Below are 18967 nucleotides of genomic sequence, written 5' to 3' on the forward strand. Positions count from 1 at the left end.
GCAGTGGGCTCTAAGCATCATCTAATATCCCAACTATTGCGCCACAGGGAAGGGAACAGTCACCTGTTTTTAGATGCTTTAGGGTTTTTTTTTTCTCTTTTTAAATTAACTCCTTCCTGCATACCTTGCACATTCATATGGAATTGAAAGATGCTTATTAAGCGCGCTACTTTAGTTGAGGAAGCGGCAGTGAACAAGACTGCAGAGTCCCTGTTGTGTGACTACCCCGTCACCTTCCAGCGGGTAAAAGCCAGATACATTAGTCTTGGGATTTGCGAGAAATAAAGAAACATACCTTGATGGTAACGCTATTGAGAAGCGTTATGCAGAGAAGTGACATCCAGTCATGTGCCGGCAAATGAGTGCAGGTGGGGGTGGGTGGTGCGGTGCTGGGCTGAGTGGAGAGAAGGCCTCTGGGAGGGTAGCGTTCGGGCTGAGATCTGCACACCCAGCCCCGTGAGGAAGGAGAAAGAACATCCCAGGCCCTCCGGCTCACAGCTACACTGAAGGGTGGTGGGAAAGGCAGAGTGAAACGGAACCACGAGCACAGAGGCGGATGGAGCCAGGTCACAGGAGGGTTTGTCGTCCAGGAAAGGAGCCTAGGGTTCGTGTACATGGCGTGGACGCATTAGGGTAGAAGCAGAGGAAGGGCGTGCCTTCATTTACCTGTTCAAAGGTCAGTGGAGGGTGTACTTAGGGCAAGGTGAGAGCCAGGAGGCCAGCAGGAGGATGCTTGAGTAGTCCAGGCGAGAGAGGAAGGGGGCCTGGCCTACGTGGTGATAGAGCGTGGTGGACAGATGTGGTTTTGGTTTTGCGGACAGTCATCTGGACTCCAGATGAATTAAAAATGGAAGCAGGGGAAGGAGGAATCAAGTGTGACTCTTAGATTTAGTTCTAGAACTGGGCAGGCAGATGTGGTGCTGGAAATAGGGGGAGAAGCCTTGGGAGGAGGAGGACTGAGGCAGGGTGGGGTATCAGGAGCTATGTTTTGGTCGCGCTAGATTAGAGACCTTTGACAGACATCCAACTGGAAATGTCAAGTCTAGGGAAAGGGAAGGGTCACAAATTTAGATCTGGGAGTTGCCGGCTGATAGACATGAGCTCACCTGATAAGCTTGCCTGAAGAGCACGTGTTGACGGAGGGAGGATCTCAGAGCCAAGTTTTGGCTTTCCGACTTTAGGGATCAGAGAACTGAAGAAGCAACCAGACCAGGAGACTAAGAATGTGACCTCCAGTGGCCAGTGAAGGAGGAGACCGAGGGAGAATGGTGAGCCGGAAACCAGCAGGCTGTGTGTTACAGCAAAGGAAGCAAAGATTTCAGGAAGGAGGGAATACGGTCAGCCATGTTGGCTGAGGTCGAGAAAGATGGGGACAGAGAAGTGACCACATGTTTGTCAGCATGGAGGGCACTGGTGACCCTAAAAAGTGCCATTGCCGTGCCATGGTGGCGACAGGAGTCGAGCTGGAGCTGGCTGTGTAGACAGTGTGCAGTTAGCGATGGACGGGTGGGGAACCAGTCTGGTGGAGAGTTTGCAAATATACTGACTCACAGCTCTTTTTGTAACTTGGCATTATATAAACCACCACTCTATTAGTCACCAAATTTGTTCGTTTTCACCCTTTATCTACTGTATAGATAATCCATTTAGCTTCCTATTAAAAAAATTGTGATAAAATGGGCATCACATACACGTTACCGCCGTAGCCACTTTAAAGTGTACTCTCACTGTTGTGTGACCATCCCACCAGAATTTTTTTCATCTTGCAGACCTAAAACTCTGTACTCGTCCATTAAGTCCCAAGTGCCCCACCCCACCCCGCTTCTACAAAGATTTTGATATCCAGATAGATCTCCCTCCCAGACCGATGATACTACCTACTGTGGCCATCAGTAAAGCACCCTTCACGACTTAGGACTGAGAGGGGAGAAAGAAGGTTGACCTACGATGACTGGTGACCCAAAGCCTGAGTGTTCTCTCTGGCTCAGTGCGTTTGTGATGCTTGGAGAAGTCAACAGCTAACAGGGCACAAGCGTGGTCCAGCGCGTGGTGAAACGTTATACTTGAGGGGTTTGCCCCTACTGTTTATTTCTGTTCTTACTGGAAAACCAGGCACCTATGCGGGAAGAAACGGGAAAGGCGGTTATATGACGCGTGTGCGTTCAGTCAAGGGAAATGACCTGCAAAGTTCCAGGCAGGTCAACTCGACGGGTAGGTGGGATGATTGGTGGAGAAGGGATGTTGAATGGTAATATTGCAAATTAAAAAACATAGCAGCAACCGTTTGTTGAGGAAATACTATGTGCACAGACCTAAGTACCATCGTGTACAGTATTTCTTCATGGAATCCTTCCAACAAGCCAGCACATAGGTACTTACTGGGAGTACCATTTCATGGATGAGGAGACCGAGGCCAGGAGAGGTTCAATATATTACCCAAGGATATGTAGCCAGAAAGTGGTAGAACAAAGCCTCAAACGAGACTGTGTGCTCTTAAACCAAGTTCCCTGTAACGCCTTCCAAGGCAACTATTTTTTTTTTTTTAAGAAATTTAGGAGACCCCCGCTGCCTACGAATTCTGCTTGAATATACATTCTGCAGACCCTCATATTCCAACATCGGCCCAGTAGAATGTTCGCTGAGACCTTATAAAGGTGCCTTTCATGCACCAATGGGTCCCAAGAACTTTACCTGTAGCAAGGCAGATCTGAAGGGCCAGTCACTTTCTCCTTTCCAGACCATTGTGGGATAGCAGATAAGGTAGTTCTCGCCCCCACCTCATCCAGGATGGTTTGTGAATGCAAATGAGGGGCAGAGGAAGAAGGGTGAGGAACCCCCAAATTCTGGCCACGCCTCTAACCCTGTGAGTGGAGATACCCATCCACAGGGTGTGAATGCGTCCTGAGCCCATGGAGCTTCTCCTGGGAAGAGCTCTTGTCTCTAACGGTGCTGCATTAAGGGACCTTCTAAATATATAAGAAGTCTCCCTCCTTCTTTCCCGTCTTCTGGAAGTTAGGTTCTTTCTTCTTACCTCTGGCCCTGTCTCCATCGGGGTCCACCTCCCGAGCCACGCTCACTGCCTCTGTGCTGGCAACGTCCACGTTACCAAGTTGATGGTCTGTTGCCCCTGGATGTATGAGTGCCTTGATCTGATGCCAAAAAAAAAAAAAAAAGAAAAAAAGCACACAAAGGAAGAATACATCTCTGGGCATCCAACAATACGGCCAGACAGGTGTGATGGTGGAAAACCGGTAACTGAGACCATGACTTGGTTTTCACACTCCTGGGCGTTGGCTTGGCCAACGCCTTCCACAGGAAGGCCTGCCCATCTGCCTTTACTATGTTCTCTGTTGATTTCCTATTTTTTTCAAAACCCACCACTGGTGGGGCGCCTGGTGACTCAGTCGGTCAAGCCTCTGACTCTTGATTTCGGCTCAGGTCATGATCTCACGGTTCTTGAGTTTGAGCGTCGGGAAGTCCCTGCACCGAAACTGCTTTGGATTCTCTGTCTCCCTCTTTCTGTCTCTCTCTCTCTCTCTCTCTCTCTCTCTCTCAAAAATAAATAAATGTTAAACTTTTTTTTTTTTTAACCCACCACTGGTATTTCTTCTTTCCCGAGGACTCTGCCTCCTGTAGCCAGACGAGACCTCTTCTTTTCTAAATCTCTCCTGTGATGCTTCTGAGATTATGCCTTCTATGACAGTGTTTGTGTACGTGTTGTATTTGCCCCAAAAGCCCAGGGGTGCCTTTGTGACACGTCACGTGCCATCTGTGTCCCCATGCAGTCCCGCAGAGGTCCCCAAGCCACAGGTGCTCTGTGCCTGCTGTGATAGGATCTGATGTCAATAAATGTCTCTACATGTGCTCATTCTTAATATTAAATACTTTTTCTGGAGTCTGTTCTTGGAAGGGGTTACTCAAATTAGAGAAATCTAATAAAATTTCTTAGAATCTGCAGAGAGAGAGAGAGATGAGCAGATAAGCCTTACACACCAAATTTCAATAATGTTTTTGCCCACAGACAATACAAACAAACAAGGAAAAGCTGACATCTAGGGACATATTTTTAAAAATAGTTTGCTACAGGGGCGCCCGGGGGCGGGGGGGTCTCAGTCAGTGAAGCGTCTGACTTCGGCTCAGGTCATGATCTCACAGCTCATGAGTTCAAGCCCCGCATCGGTCTCTGTGCTGACAGCTCGGAGCCTGGAGCCTGCTTCCGATTCTGTGTCTCCCTCTCTCTCTCTTTCTCAAATAAAAATAAACATTAAAAAATTTTAAAAAATAATGAAATAAAATAGTTGCTCCAATTGACATGTGCTTTAGCTCTCATGATGTCCCATAAAATTATGTTAAGCTGCACACAGAAGATAATACCGCATAGCCACAAGTAGGAAATTCGCATCACATAAGCACAAGCTAGCATCATATAAGCAATTAAGTGCCGGGGTCAGATTAAGACGACAAATATAAACAGGCCAAATTAAGTCCTAACCATGGGAAAACTTCACCGAGGAAAGTTAGAGTCGACTTCGGGAAGTGAGTTTTATTTTTTATTTATTTATTTTTCAACGTTTTTATTTATTTTTGGGACAGAGAGAGACAGAGCATGAACGGGGGAGGGGCAGAGAGAGAGGGAGACGCAGAATCGGAAACAGGCTCCAGGCTCCGAGCCATCAGCCCAGAGCCCGACGCGGGGCTCGAACTCACGGACCGTGAGATCGTGACCTGGCTGAAGTCGGACGCTTAACCGACTGTGCCACCCAGGCGCCCCGGGAAGTGAGTTTTAACGTGAACTGTCCTTCAGTTAAAAGGCATCTTCTCGTTGGTCTTTATTCCCCCTGCTATCCCCATGCGTAGCACGCGGTCTGATGTCTGTGAGTGAACAGACCATCCAGCGTTCTCCACCTCAGCACCATGGACAATTTGGGATGGATGGTTCTTTGTGGCAGGGGCCATCGGGTGCATTATAGAAAATCTAGCTCCATTTCTGGTCTCCACCCACAGGATGCCAGTAGCAAACCTTCTTTCCCAGGTTGTAACGACCATAAATGTCTCAGACGTTGCCATTGCCGACGTCCCTGGGGATGAAGTAGGCTTGGGGTAGAGACCACTGTGTGAAACACATATCTTCCCGTGCATTTTGACAGGGTCTTGGGGAGTGGTAACTGCTCCCCAGAATGTCTGCCGGCAGAGAGAGACCCCATAAAGATCACCTTCTAGTCATGCATCAGTTACGGGTACTCAGGCATTAGGTCCATTCCAGGGTCTGGAGATTCACTATCACGCACACAGGCACTATCCCTCAGGGGTTTGTGCCCCAGGAGGCAATGTAGACAACAGACACAAGGACCAGGTCCAGGGTATCGGGCATCCCGGAGAAGGTGGCATTTGTCAGAACTTCGAGGGAAATAGAGAACGTGCCACGTCAAAGCTGGGCAGGGAGAACGTTTCAGAGAGAGGGAAGAGAAGGTACAAGGACCTTCTGGTAGGTTCCAGGACCACTGAGGATTCAGGTGTGGCTGGAGTGGATGAGGGGTGGGGCACAGTGATGGGTGTGGCCAATGAGTGAGTGGGGCCAGAGCACATCAGACGCTGGATGCTTTTATTTGTAAGTTAATTTCTTTATTTTGAGGGGGTGAGCACAAGTGGGGGATGGGCAGAGAGAAAGAGGGAGAGAGAGAATCTCAAGCAGGCTCTTGCTGTCAGCGCAGAGCCCGACACAGGGCTTGAACTCACCAACTGCAAGATCATGACCTGAGCCAAAATCAAGAGTCAAACGCTTAACTGACTGAGACACCCAGGTGTCCTGGCCATTGGAAGCTTTAATGATGATGGACATGGAACCACACTGGAGAGTGTTGGGGAGTGATAGCTATTAGTGTGCCCTAATAGCTCTGCCCCGTGCCCTGGGCACTGCTACCCCAGTCTCCTCCCCAACCACTCAGTGCAAGGGCAGGGGAGGCACACCAGAAGCCCTGCTGCTGCCCGCAGAGACCTAGAAGTCTCCCGAACTTCAGCTTGACCCATTCTCAAGTTCTAGAAAGACTTGCCTGCAGTCTGATGTCCTGGGGCTGGTTTCCCACGGCCACGCTGGTGATGCTTGGAAGATCAATGAGGGTCAGATCCAGAACCTCAGGGAGGTGATCTCCAGCCTGATGAGCTCATGGCTGATGCTAACTCCAAGGCCAGCTATGGTGTTCTGGGCTGTGGAGGCCCAGAGACGGGAAAGCCAGCCTTCAGATTAATGACCCATCCGAGGAAAAGCAGTGCTAGGAGGCTCCAAATGTCTCTGGTGCTTAGAAAACACTTCACAGAAGCCTGGGGCGTGGTCTCTGAGGCCACTAGTGTGGCCATCAAACACAAACGTAGCATAGACATTCACCTTCCGAAAGCCTGGAGGAAAACATACCGATACATTCATGGTGGGGTTACAGAGGGATTCTGTTCTCTTTCTTTACCCTTCTTGATATTTGCCAGTGACCGTGGCAGTGGCTTAAAATACACCCACAAATTCTTCCACACTCTTCCCTCCGAAAGGTGAAACCTTGAGCGCGAACCGGACATAGGGACTTCTGTCTAAAGATAGATATGGCGGAAGTGACCATGTGGGACTAGCAGTAAATGTGTCGTGACTGCCTCTTGCCTTCTCTTGCATGGCTCGCTCTGGGGGAGGCTGGCAGCCCCGTCCTGAGGACACCAGGGACCGACGGAGAGGTCCACAAAGTAAGGCACTGAGGCCTTCTGCTCATAGCCACGTGAAGAGCGGCTCGCCAGCCACAGTCGAGCCTTCAGCCGATGCAGACCCAGCCGATACCTCAACCACGGCTCCCCAGGGACCCTGAGCCACAGCCCCCCAGCCGAGACCCTGCAGTTGCTGACTCTCACACTGTGGGAGAGAACAAATTCTGTCTTTGAAGTTACCAGGTTCGGGATAATTTGTTACACAGCAAACAGATAACGCACACAGGTATATAGTACTTTTATGAGCAGAAGATAAACACAGACACGCACACGCTAACACATACACAAAAGCATGTACCAACACACACACATAAACGCACACTACGAACACACACAGTCAATTGTGTGTTTAGTACAGCGTGTTTCTGGGCGGCGTAGACACCCCTCTACTTCCCGATACTTAAGGAAAAGCCCATCTGCCTGCTTCCTGTCTGTTGGAAAGGGGGGGGCCGATCGGAAGGCCGGCGGTCAGTCTGGAGCTAAGCAGACCCCTGAGAAGAGGGGACCTCCCAGGGTCAACCGCTGGCCACCCCAGGGTCTGCTGGAGGGACAGCAGAGGAACTCAGGGAGCGGGACCCCTCAGCCGAACAAGATCACGTAAGCAGACACACCATGTCCGTAGTACCCGTGTCCCTGTTTAACACCACCTGCCACTTCTCTTAGGTCCTGGAACGTTTTGCAGGAATCCCCCTGCGCTGTCTCTTGGGGGGTAAGAGGTATGGAAGGAAGAGATGTAGAAAAGAAAGCGGAAGGAAAGCAAGATTATTTCTTCCCTTACGTTCATTTTTGCAAGTAGATTATTTCTGTAGAGTCTTCACTGGGGGTTCAAAGGACGTTTTGAGAACGGTATCTAATTTAGGGGATACCGAATATGTATCCCAGCCTACATGTAAATCATATACAGTGATGGGCATCTGGGAGGCTCACTTGGTTAGGTGGCCCAGTCTTGATTTCAGCTCAGGTCATGATCCCGTGGTTTGTGGGTTCGAGCCCTGCGTCAGGCTCTGTGCTGACGGCCCGAAGCCTGCTCGGGACTCTCTCTCTCCCTCTCCTCAGCTCTCTCTCAAAACAGGCAAATAAACTTAAAAAATACTCAGTGATTCCATCCTGTGTCTCAGATTCCTCCTTACTGTGGAACCGATGGCGACCTTTAACCTGCGTAGGCGGGAAGGTCTACTTGTGTCCGGGTTCTATAAGCCGCCGATCGTCCTAAAAGTTTTAAAAAACAGCTATGTCATAGATATGACAGAAGCAATCTATAATAGTGCTCAAAAAGTGAAAAAAAAATTTATCCTTGAGCTGGACTTGAGCCTTGTCCGTGGGCAGGACAGTTCCTGTTCTAGAGGATGGCCAAAGGACAGGGTCCCTGGGCCACAAGTCCGACGGCGTGCACACTTGGTAACAGAGACCCAAGTGTCGATAAAGATGGCCCCTCAGTGCCATCAGCAGGGACCTCCCGTCACATCTGCAAGCCAAGTCTCGGTGCAGGGGCGAGGACAGGCATGGTAGTGGAGAAGTGACATGCAGATTTGGGCCCCGGGGTTCTCCACGAGAGCTTTGCAAAGCAAATCTCGAGGCCGGAGGGAGGAGATATAGACAGAGCTGAGAAAGTCCCCCCACCCGCCTCACTTCTGTCACCCCCTCCCAGCTGCCCGGCTCTGCACGCACTTGGCTCGGCTGCTACTCACAGTGATGTCCAAGTGGCCTCAGGCCCAAGGGGGCACCAGACATGCCATGACGTGCTCTTGGGAGCAAGCCCCGTAGGTGAGCTGGAAAAAACGGGAGTCTTCCCCCGGGTTGGTTTTCAAAACCAGAAAAGGGACCAACGTGGATATTTTGTGCTCACACACTCAGAACCAGGACTAATCCCACGGAGCCCCGTGTTCGGAAGGGTCCCCTCCCGGTTTGCTGTCTGCTTTCACTATCTTGAGAGTCTAAGTCGTTTCCAACGAGGGGTCTTGCTGTTTTATTTTGCTCTGAGCCCCTAAGTCGTGTAGCTGGCTCTGCTCTGAGCCTGGTTTCTCAAACTCTGAGTGCACACGACCCATTTTGGAGCTCGGTTCAAGTCCAGATTCTGACTCAGCAGGTCTGGGGTGTTTTTTCCCAGCCATTTCTGCAAGTCTCCAGCAGAGGAGGTCACACTGAGGGGCCAGGGGCTAGGGGACACTCTTGAAACGAGATGATGTCCAGGATGGTCTAGGTGAGGGGAGGGCATCGATGGCAGACATCAGATACGTGGGGCACGCGAGCCAAGGACAAGACAAGGACAGAGGTCATTGGTTACCAGCTCAAGCGTGGAGACATAAGGACGATGCTCCCCAGTCACCTCGTCTTGTCCCCGTGGGTGTCCTCAGTCCTCAACACCTCCCGGCGTCCCTCTTCCTTCTCCTCTTGGAATTAGCCGCCGATCCACCCAGGAACAGGAAGTGAGTCCTGGAAAATCTGGCCTGGAAGATCCTTCTCTGCCCAGCAGCCTTGTGGGGTGGTCATCCGTATTTGGGGGTGACCAAAGGACTGGGGGCAGGACTTCTCCATTCTGGAGGGGGTCTCTCTGCTGAGCCATTCGAGGCCTGCAGACACGGATTCTCAGGGAGCTGAGCGTGGGAAGCCACGGAAAGGCCTCGACCCCAGACGCTGTGTTACCGGTCACATGGAGCCCCGCGTCCCACAGGGCCTGCTTTCATCATCTCCAGAGCAGTGGCCCAGGACAGCGGTGACCAGGACAGCTGGGAGTCCTGCGGGGGCCTTTCTCAGAGGAGGACCAGCACATGGAAAAGCCTGGAAGGAAGAGGCAGCGGGCTCCCCGGTGGGGACCGAAACACCTGGTGGGGACCAGGCAGCAGAGGAGGAGCCAGGACAGTGAGGGAGCGGCCATCAGAGCCTCACCTGCAGAAACCCCGTGCCTCCCACCTTCAAGGATCTCCTTCCTACCTGGGAGGGGTCCTGAGGACAGACTGTCCTGAGGACCGGCCTGAGGAAGCCGAGTCTCTCAGCACCAGGTCACAGGTCCTGAGCAGTTTTCCAAACACTTCAAGTTCACAGGTGCCTTGTCCTCTCACCCCCCAAGGGAGCTGCCCCAGTGTCCCCAGAGTCCTGGACTAAAATTTCTGTCCCTGTCCAGGGCTGGGAGGTGATGGGGGCCTCCTGGACTGGGCGGGCACAAAGGAGCACAGGCCCCCGGGACAGAGGCATCGGCAGGGGAGTGTCTCCAGGCCGACCGTGGCCACGTCCCCACGGTGCTGCTCTGTCCGCCACACGAGCCGGAGTCGCAGCTCAGTGTCTGAAGGCCCCCAGGACTCCCGGGCTGGAGTCGGGCCTCGGGCTTCGGCCACAGGACCTGCATTTGTCCAGGTGGCGGCTGAGGAAAGGGGACAGATGGAAATGTGGGGAGCAGGGGGATCCGTGCGTCTCTAAGCCCCCTCACAGTTGCGGACGGTGGGTGCAGGGAGGAGGCAGCAAGAGCCAGGGCAAGAGTCTGGACGTCCGAAGGAGGGGGTTCAAGGGAATTCTCAGTGGGCAGTTTCACAGCCGGAGCTCAGAAAGGCTGGAACCGCCCTGGGCTTCTTGGGGCCGGGCGTTCCTGTCGCCGAGTCCTGAGCACTGACGTATCCTTTGTATTGCTGGCCCTATAGGGGCATTTATCGTCTCCTCCAGCCTGGGGACATGCCCAGGGGTCACATGCCTGCCACCGGCACCCAGACCCTCCACCATGTTGCCCCTCTCCCCAAAATGCCGACCCCGCGGCAGAGCAGAGGGACGACTGCCCCGGATCCTTCCTGTCTGGTGCATCAGGTGTTCCGCCGGGCTGACCGGGATCTCACAGGACCCCCTGGGATCAAGGACTGGGCTGCCAGTGACCTGGAGGGAGCCCAGGCCGGGGCATCTGGCGAGGCAGCTGCTGTTGGGGGCTGTGCAGGATCTGGGCAGCCCACTGGGGTCCCCACACCCTCCTCTGTGCCCAGGGCGGGGGGCGGCCCGAGCAGGACGGCGTCGGTGGTGCCCAAACCCTGGGTTCTGGTTGGGTCTGGCCTCTGACAGCACTGGCAGGAGATGGGACCAAGGGAAGGGACCAGGACGGAGCCTCCCCCAACCCACGAGGAGGCTACTATCTCTTTCCTCCCTTTTTTCCTTTATTTTATTAAATCGTAGGTGTACAAAATCACTTTTTTTTTTTTTTTTTTAAGGAAAACATCGTGTCTTATCACGCTATGACCCTGGCTAATCGCTTTTTCCAAACACTGAGAAAATTCTTCGGAACGACTTCACACGGCACCTGAGACTTACAAGCTCGGTGTCATCAAAGACATGCCTGCCACAGACCACTGGACAAGGTCTGGAGTCAGGGCTGGGCCGTCAGGTTCGGGGCCCTGACGGATACAGGCCCAGCGACGGCTATGGATGCGAAAGGGGGTCAGAGAGCTGGGGGCAGCCCAGGCCATGCCCGTAGACCCAAGCCTCCCGGGGCCAATGTCTGAAACGCCTGGTACCCCCGGGATGCTTTGTGGCCCGCAGGGAGAGCAGAGCCGGCCCAGCTCTGCCTACCACTGCCTCTGGGGAGGGCGACCCCGACAGAGTGTCCAGCAGGAGCTCCTGCCCCAGCTCTGGTCCCCGATGACAGCGATGGTGGCCAGGGCCAGGTCCCGCTCCACACCCAGGGTCCGCAGGGAGCCAATGAGGTCAGTACGGGGGCTCACCTGCTCGTACTGGCTGTACAGGCCGCCAGTACAGACCGGACTTCACGGCCTTGGCCTCTGATCGGAGTCCCATCATCATCCTTGGGAATTTGGGGCAGAATTTGTGCCTCTCCTGATGCTGGGCTGCAGACGGGAGGTGCGTGTGCCTCTGGGAGGTCCCTGTGTTCTTGTCCCGCACAGGCTTTGCTTCTGCTGATGTGGGATGTCTGGCGGGGGGAGGAGGCGTCTCACTGAGCAGGGAGAACGTACCCAGGATGGGAGCTCCTGGCCAGAGGGAGGACAGGAGCCAGGCCCTGGGCTGCTGAGCAGGGGTGGGGTGGGGAGTGGGGTGGGTCAGCAATGGTCACAGTGATAATAGTCGCAGGGAGAGCTCCCAGGAGGGAGACCCCAGCACCTGGAAAAGAAGCCCCCATACTTGCTGCCCCAGAGACCGGGCACCCCTGGTGCATGTCAGAGGTGCCTGGGGGACTGCGGGGCACCAGCCGTACTGTTGGGGTTAGACCACGCTTGCAGGTTTATGGCCGCGGTTGGGGTGCTCGCCTCTGGCCGGCGCCTGGAACGCACTCTTCCTGGGGGTCCCTCTACGTGACTTACCTTTGCCTTCCGTTGGCCCCTGCTTCCTCCTGGCTGCTGAAGGTTCAGTGTCGGCAAATTGAACTTCTTGGTGAGCTAAACTGGGTCCTGCCGTCCCACCTGCCAGTCTGGGGGATACATCATGTGCCCTGCTGCTGTGCCGGATGGCGGTGGCTGTCGCTGGACGAGATTCATTTCTTTTTTTGCACATTGTCAGGGAAAGAAAAAAAAGGAAACAGACTGTGCCTCGGGCACGGCCAAGAACCGTGGGCCTTAGGCATTAGCTGTCATTCAGTCCGAGCTGGGGGGTGGGTTCCCCGCTGCTCAGCACCTCCCGCCTCCTTCACGAGCTCTGCAAAGACACAAGTTGGCAGAGTGGCCCATTGTCCCCAGGTGGTCCCCTCCCAGGCTGGACCTTTGCCAGCCCCCCCTCGCCCGAGCCCACACAACCCACACACAGGGGAGACTGGCAGCCCAGCAAGGCCCCAGTCCGCAGGAGAGGCCGCCGCAGTAAACAGGTGCAGCTCACAGCTGGGGTCTCGGCGGCCCCCGGGGCGTGGGGACAGGGGCAGAGAACTTCCTGTCATGTATTGGTTTATTATGCTTTTAAATCCACCTGTTTACGAGTTATGGGAAGCTATTTAGATCTAAGGGTGCGTTTACTTACATAGAGGAAGCTGTGTTAGGACGTCATCCTTGACATCTGTTGTCACTAAGCAGTCGCTCAGCAGCTGGCGGGCGCCACTGGGGACTTACGGATATAAGAATATATGGACAGGTGTGCAGAACGCAGCGGACATTGAAACTTCAAATGGCGAGAGTTCGTGAGGACCCACTGAGAGTGTTCCGTCTGGGCAAGGCTACCCTTTGCTGAGCTCGAAAGCTCTCTGCAGACCTGGGGGCACTGGCTTCTGGAGCAGCAAGGCCCCTCTTTGCTGGCAGGGGTGAAGGCCGTGCAGTGGCCCCTCCAAGGGGGCCGTCTTGCCCGCCTGCCCCCGCAGCTCTGCTCCCCAGCGCCAGGCTCTGGAATCAGGGGACTTCTGCTCTGTGCCGGTGGCTGGACATCAGCTCCTGGTGGGCTAACTGGATCGACTCTTCCAAGAACCAACTTGTAGAAAGCAACCTCAACTAAATTCGGACTTTGTTTCTGTCCCCTTTGCTTGGACCAGTAGGGTAATCAATCTATCACTGGTTTGGAGTATGTTATTTCTTCATTGGCCTATTAAGAGATACTGTCCTGGGGCTCCTGGGTGGCTCAGTCGGTTAAGCAGCCAGCTTCGGCTCAGGTCATGATCTCATGGTTTGTGGGTTCGAGCCCCGCGTCGGGCTCTGTGCTGACAGCTCGGAGCTTGGAGCCCGCTTCGGATTCTGTGTCTCCCTCTCTTTCTTCCCCTCCCCTGCTCACGCTCTGTTTCTCTCTCTCTCAAAAATAAATAATAAACATTACAAATTTTTTAAAAAGAGAGAGAGATTGTCCTGTATACTGTAGGCTCGTCCCCTGCAAAATATTTCTATAAATTGTAAGTCCTGAGTTACTGGCAAAGACAATGTGAGCCTCTGGGCATAACTCCGCATTTCCACAGAGGGCGTCGAACGTTCCTCTAGAGAGAGGTGGGCTCCGTGTCACTTGTGGCTGAGGACCAGACAGGAGACCATCAGGCAGGAAGAGATGGGAGGTGGTATCTCTCAGGCCCTCTGGAAACTAATCTCTGCCCGGCCCTCACTAGTTCTCGCCCAGACTCGTCTGGGAGAGGTGGGTGTTTGGTCTCTCGCCCTTGAACGTCCATGGCCGATGATCACGTAAAGTCAGCACTGTTAGAAATAGTCTGACTGCCGGCCTCCCCAGTGCTGCTCCCAGGCTTTTGTCTCCCTTGTACAGCAGCCTTGTGTGCTAGGTCCCTCTTGCACCTTCCAGGCCAAGAAATTAAGTGCAGGGGCCCCTGGCTGGCCCAGTCAATAGAGCACTTGACTTTTGATCTTGGGACCGTGAGTTCAAGCCCCACTTTGGGCAGAGAGCTTACTGAAAGAAAAAAAAAGAAGAAAACAGATTGAAGTGGCGGGCGGGGGGGGGGGGGGTCAGCTACTGGTCTAAGTCAGGTCTCAGACCCACCCCGGGCCACTCCCGGTCACAAACCCTTCCCCCGCTATGACCTACACAGCCCATCCTTCCGGGAACAAAGTGGCTGCAGTAGGCTGAATGGTGTCCTTGGAAGAGCGAACGTGACCTTATTTGGAGAAAGAGTATTTGTAAGACCTGGACGTGGGGCCTAAACCCAGCCGCAGGTCAGAGGAGGCAGAGGGAGATTGGAGACACAGATCCGGGGAGAAGGGAGAGACCAGTGTAGACGGAGGTGGGTCTAGACTGATGTGGCCCCAAGCCGAGCATGCCAAGGACCTCAAGGAGCCATCAGGAGCTGGGAGAGGCCTAGGTCCCTCCTCAGAATGTCCAGAGGCACCAGCCCCACTGATGCCTCTATCTGGACCTTCCGGCCTCCAGGCCGTGAGAGGGCACATCTCGGTGGTTTTAAGCTGCTGAATGTGGGTAATTTGTGAAGACAGACTGAGGAAGGTCACCGAGTGGGGACGGCCTGGGGTCTCCAGGCGAACCGGCTGGGCTTTGGGAAGTCCGCTCACATGCCTCGCCCAGCTGGACTCCTTCCGCTCAGCCCAGCCCCTCCGTCCTCGAGACACTGGGCGCAAGTGTGTTTGTTTACCGCACCTGCCTTCTTCCTAAACCCCCGGCCTCGTCCCATCTCTCTGTGGGGTGACCTGATGGATGTTTACACAGGCAGGGAGAGCAGGCGGCGTGGACAAAAGGCAAGGACATGAGGAGGCACGGTCGTCAGCCAAAGCCAGAGTCCCAGGTTCGGGACTGACGGCCACCGGGCCCGGGACCCAGAACCCTCTCACTTCCGGCGTTCCGTCTGCGTGCCCTGCAGGCTAAGGCACGGATTTTCACCGCCACCCTGTGCCTGCGGGGTTCGTGATTCACAGACCAGGATGCAGAACTGCAGGGAAGTGAGGCGCTCACCAGAGGCCACCAGCTGCTAAGTGGTGGGGTTCAAACCCAGGCAAAACCAGGAGTTGGAGGATGGCACCCAGTCCCAGGTAGGAAGACACGGGTGCGAGCGGAAGACACGGGAGCCGCGTCCCACCACCTGCGCTGCCTGGGCTTAGCTCGCCCTCCAGCCACACGAGGGGTCTCTCTGAAGCTGCAGCGGGGCCGCCAGCCTGCACCCGCCTGCACCTGCCCTGCACCCGCCCTGCTCCCAGGGATGCACCCGCCTGCACCTGCCCTGCACCCACCTGCACCCACCCTGCTCCCAGATACGAACCTGCCTGCACCTGCCTGCACCTGCCTGCACCTGCCTGCTCCCAGGTATGCACCCGCTTGCACCCACCCTGCTCCCAGGGGTGCACCTGCCTGCAACTGCCCTGCACCCGCCTGCACCTGCCCTGCTCCCAGGTATGCACCTGCCTGCACCCGCCTGCACCCGCCTGCACCCGCCTGCACCCGCCTGCACCCGCCTGCTCCCAGGTATGGACCTGCCTGCACCCGCCTGCACCTGCCCTGCACCTGCCCTGCTCCCAGGGATGCACCCGCCTGCACCTGCCCTGCACCCGCCTGCACTTGCCCTGCTCCCAGATACAATCTGCCTGCACCCGCCTGCACCTGCCCGCACCCGCCCTGCTCCCAGGTATGGACCTGCCTGCACCCACCTGCACCTGTCCTGCTCCCAAGCATACCCACAACCTGGGGGGGGGGGGAGCACAGAGTTAAGCCCCTTGAGGCAACCTGTGACGCGTGCCGGCTGTGACAACTCTGCTCTTCTCTCACCTCTCCGAGGTGCACGTTCTTGCCCAGCTCCCTAGGGAGCCCAGTGGCCCGCGTGGGGTTGGCTGCACCCACCCAGACCCTACACCTGCTCCCTGGGAACCCCTCTCTGCAAATCTCCGCACAAGGTCCTGTCTTAGGCTCTACTTCTGGGAGGCGGCGACTGCGTCAAAGCAAGGACAATCAGAGAAAAGCAAGCGGCAGCGCTCTCTCTTGAAGATAAACTTCGTGGTCAGATTTCGGGATACATCCTTAGAAACCAGGATTAGTTCTGGTGTCGCTCAGCATGGAGGAGGCGTCCGGCACCGGGACCTGGGGGCCGGACTAGCTGTGTGGGTGAGCTGGCCACATCCCTCGTCGTGACACCCCGTGAGGGTGTTAGAGGGCTGAGGGTTTACGCAAAGGCGCAGCACCGGGCCAGGCGCAACGTGGCTCCAAGAGTGAAAGCCGGTGCCGGCCTTGTCATTCGCTCCTCCTTGCCACCCCCTTCCCGGGCGCCAGACCCCAGGGCGGGAAGGGCTGCTCCGGCCGCGGAGAAGGCCCTGGGCTCAGTGCCGGCAGACAGAGGGTTCTCCCCACACTTCCTTCCCAGCTGCCGGGGACCCCCGGGGAGGAGGCCCCCCCGTTTCTGTCTTGCTTTCTGTTCTTTTTCATTTTTGTTTTAAACTTCAGAGGAGTTCAGAGAAGCAAGGTGTGACGGGAGGCTCGGGGCCAGGCTTTCTCTGTCTCTGAAGCCCCCCCCCCCACCTCTTTCTCACGGAGGGGGTGCTCAGAAAGCCAAGCCTGGGGGCAGCTCCTTTAGGGGGCGAGGGGGGCCTGGCCCCCGGGTGCACCTACTGAACTTGGGCTGGAAAGAGGCAGGGAAGGCGCTCCTATGAGGGGTCGGTCAGTCCCACTGACCTGGAGACCTCACGTGAGGAGGGATCCCCAGGGAGGGGCACCTACAAAGTCGCTCTCTCTCTGTTTACTTGTCACCCGTCACCTCATGACAGCAGGTACTGTGCCTTCTGCACTGCTGAGTCCCCCGCCCCAGGCTGGCACCGGGCACATGGCAGGTGCCCCCTAGACTTTGGCTGCGTGAACGAATGGGCGGGGGGACCGATACTCCCCTGCGGGGGCTGCGAAGGCTGTTGTTCTAGGGGAGGATTTAGGGGTTCCTCATCCCCTCTCAGAAATAAAACTGGTATCACGCTCCTCCCCCACCCCCACCCCCACCCCACCTTCCCATCCCAGTTCAGGCCACTTCCGACCTTCCTACAGCCCTGGCCAAACGCCTCCCCAGCCACTCTGCCCACCAGCCCCGCAGCCCCCTCTCGGCAAACACGTGGACTCTGCCTTCGACACGTCCAGCATCTGACCTCTCACCACCTTGACCCAAGCCACTGTGGATCACATGATCAAGCCATCTCAATCACATGCTGACCTGGCCACCCAGCCTGGTGGCTTTTTCCCAGATACGAACCTGCCTGCACCCCACAATCCCGGAAGGGACCCTGCTCCCGGGGGCCCCCGTGAGTGCAAAGCCCCCACCTCAGCCGTGCTCCCCCACCCCCCGGCCATCCCTCCCCACCAAGCCTACTCGCAGTGTGCTCCTGAGGCCTCACGGACGCCTGCTAACTCACAGAGCCGTGCCCCACCCCCCGGTGGCCCGCTGCCTGTCACAGCCTGTCCCCTGAGCCCCAGCCAAGCCGTGCCCTCCGCTTACAGGCAAAGGCAGAGGCAGCAGAAGTGACGAGAGTCTCCCCACCTGGAGCTCAGTAGCTTCTGTGCACCGTGCGGTCCTGCCAGCCTTGTGTTTCCTGTTTGCTTTGCATCCCACGCGGCTCGCAGCCTGCGCCACCTCCCTTCTCCCCTACAGAGGAAAGGCGACCGTGAGGTTGTTCAGCAGGGACTCAGGTACTCATCACGCCCAGGTCCCTTCCCACAGCCGGTGCGTCCTGGGCTGGAAACCCCTGGCCGTGCACCTGTCAGAGGAGTCGCTGTCATCCCATGTCCATCTGACACCAGCTCCGGGCGGGTTCCCGGACCCAGTCGCAGCATGGGGGTCCCCACACAGGACCAAGCAGTTCTCGGGCACCAGCGGGGGTTCAGCTCTGACACTGGCTGGGAGGAGACAGCAGGGGACCCCCCCGGGCTGTCCTCTGTCCTTGTGACAACCAGGCTGCAGACTGGAGGCTCCAACGGCCTCCTCCTCGGAGGCTTCTACATCACCAGCGCTGCGAAAGGAACTCTGGGAAACCCTCACTGTTTCCGGTTTAGTAAAGGATGTGATAAGGGGCACCTGGGTGGCTCAGTCATTCAGCGTCTGACTCTTGATTTCAGCTCAGGTCGTGATCTCACCACGCTGAGCATGAAGCCTGCTTGAGATTCTCTCTCCCTCTCTCTCCCTCCCCCCTCCCCCCCCCCCACTCTCTCTCTCTCAAAGAAAAAAAAAAGGGATGTGATAAATGATATGAATGAACAGCCAGATGAAAGATGTGAAGGGTGAGGTCCCCGGAGAGGGCCTGGAGCTTCCCCGCCCCCCCAACCCAGACACCACTCACCCGCCCCTCCACCTGTTCACTAGCTCAGATGCTCCCTATTCAGTCCTCTTGGGGGTTTTATGGAGTCTTCATTACTCAGTCATGACTGACTGAGTCCTCGGCTATTGGTTGACCCAACCTCCAGCCCGCCTCCCCTCCCCGGAAGTGGGGGTGGGGTGGGGGCGGGACCAGAAGTGCCAACCCTCTCCTCTCTGGGCCTCCCTACACCAGCACCTGCCCCAGGGTGGGGTCCAGAGGTCACCTCCATCAATAAATAGAAGACACCTTTATCACCCTCAACGCTTAGGAAATTCCAGTGGTTTTTGGAGCCATGAGCCAGGAACTGTGGACAAAGACCAAATATATATGAAAAATACATTCCGGTCATCAGAATGGCCAAATACATGTTTCTTATGAATCATAATATCATACACCTAAAAGATCAAGAGTCAGACACCCAACCGACTGAGCCACCTAGGCACCCCTGCTTTTTTGTTTGTTTAAGTAAAACTCCCATCAAGAACAAATCCATCGACTTATTTAACCTCCTTAAATAAGGAAATCATGTAAGTTATATTAACCTCTATGAGACAAAAATACAG

General features: G+C 55.5%; 1 long non-coding RNA gene across 3 annotated transcripts; it reads right to left on the bottom strand.

The window, feature by feature from the left end:
* Positions 1-5711: 5711 nt before the first annotated feature.
* On the bottom strand, positions 5712-18227 carry LOC109503297. 3 transcript variants are annotated; one of them, XR_006584772.1, is made up of 6 exons: positions 17808-18227; positions 17591-17695; positions 12676-14028; positions 12030-12205; positions 8430-11641; positions 5712-7950 (listed from the first exon to the last, which is right to left on the bottom strand). It is a non-coding gene; the product is annotated as an uncharacterized LOC109503297 (long non-coding RNA). The 3 variants fall into 3 exon arrangements; XR_006584771.1 differs by having other exon boundaries at positions 5712-6393; positions 7669-11641; XR_002162192.2 differs by having other exon boundaries at positions 5712-11641; positions 17808-18221.
* Between the last annotated feature and the right edge of the window lie 740 nt (positions 18228-18967).

This window comes from Felis catus, chromosome C2 (genome assembly GCF_018350175.1).
Source record: "Felis catus isolate Fca126 chromosome C2, F.catus_Fca126_mat1.0, whole genome shotgun sequence".
NCBI lineage: Eukaryota > Metazoa > Chordata > Mammalia > Carnivora > Felidae > Felis > Felis catus.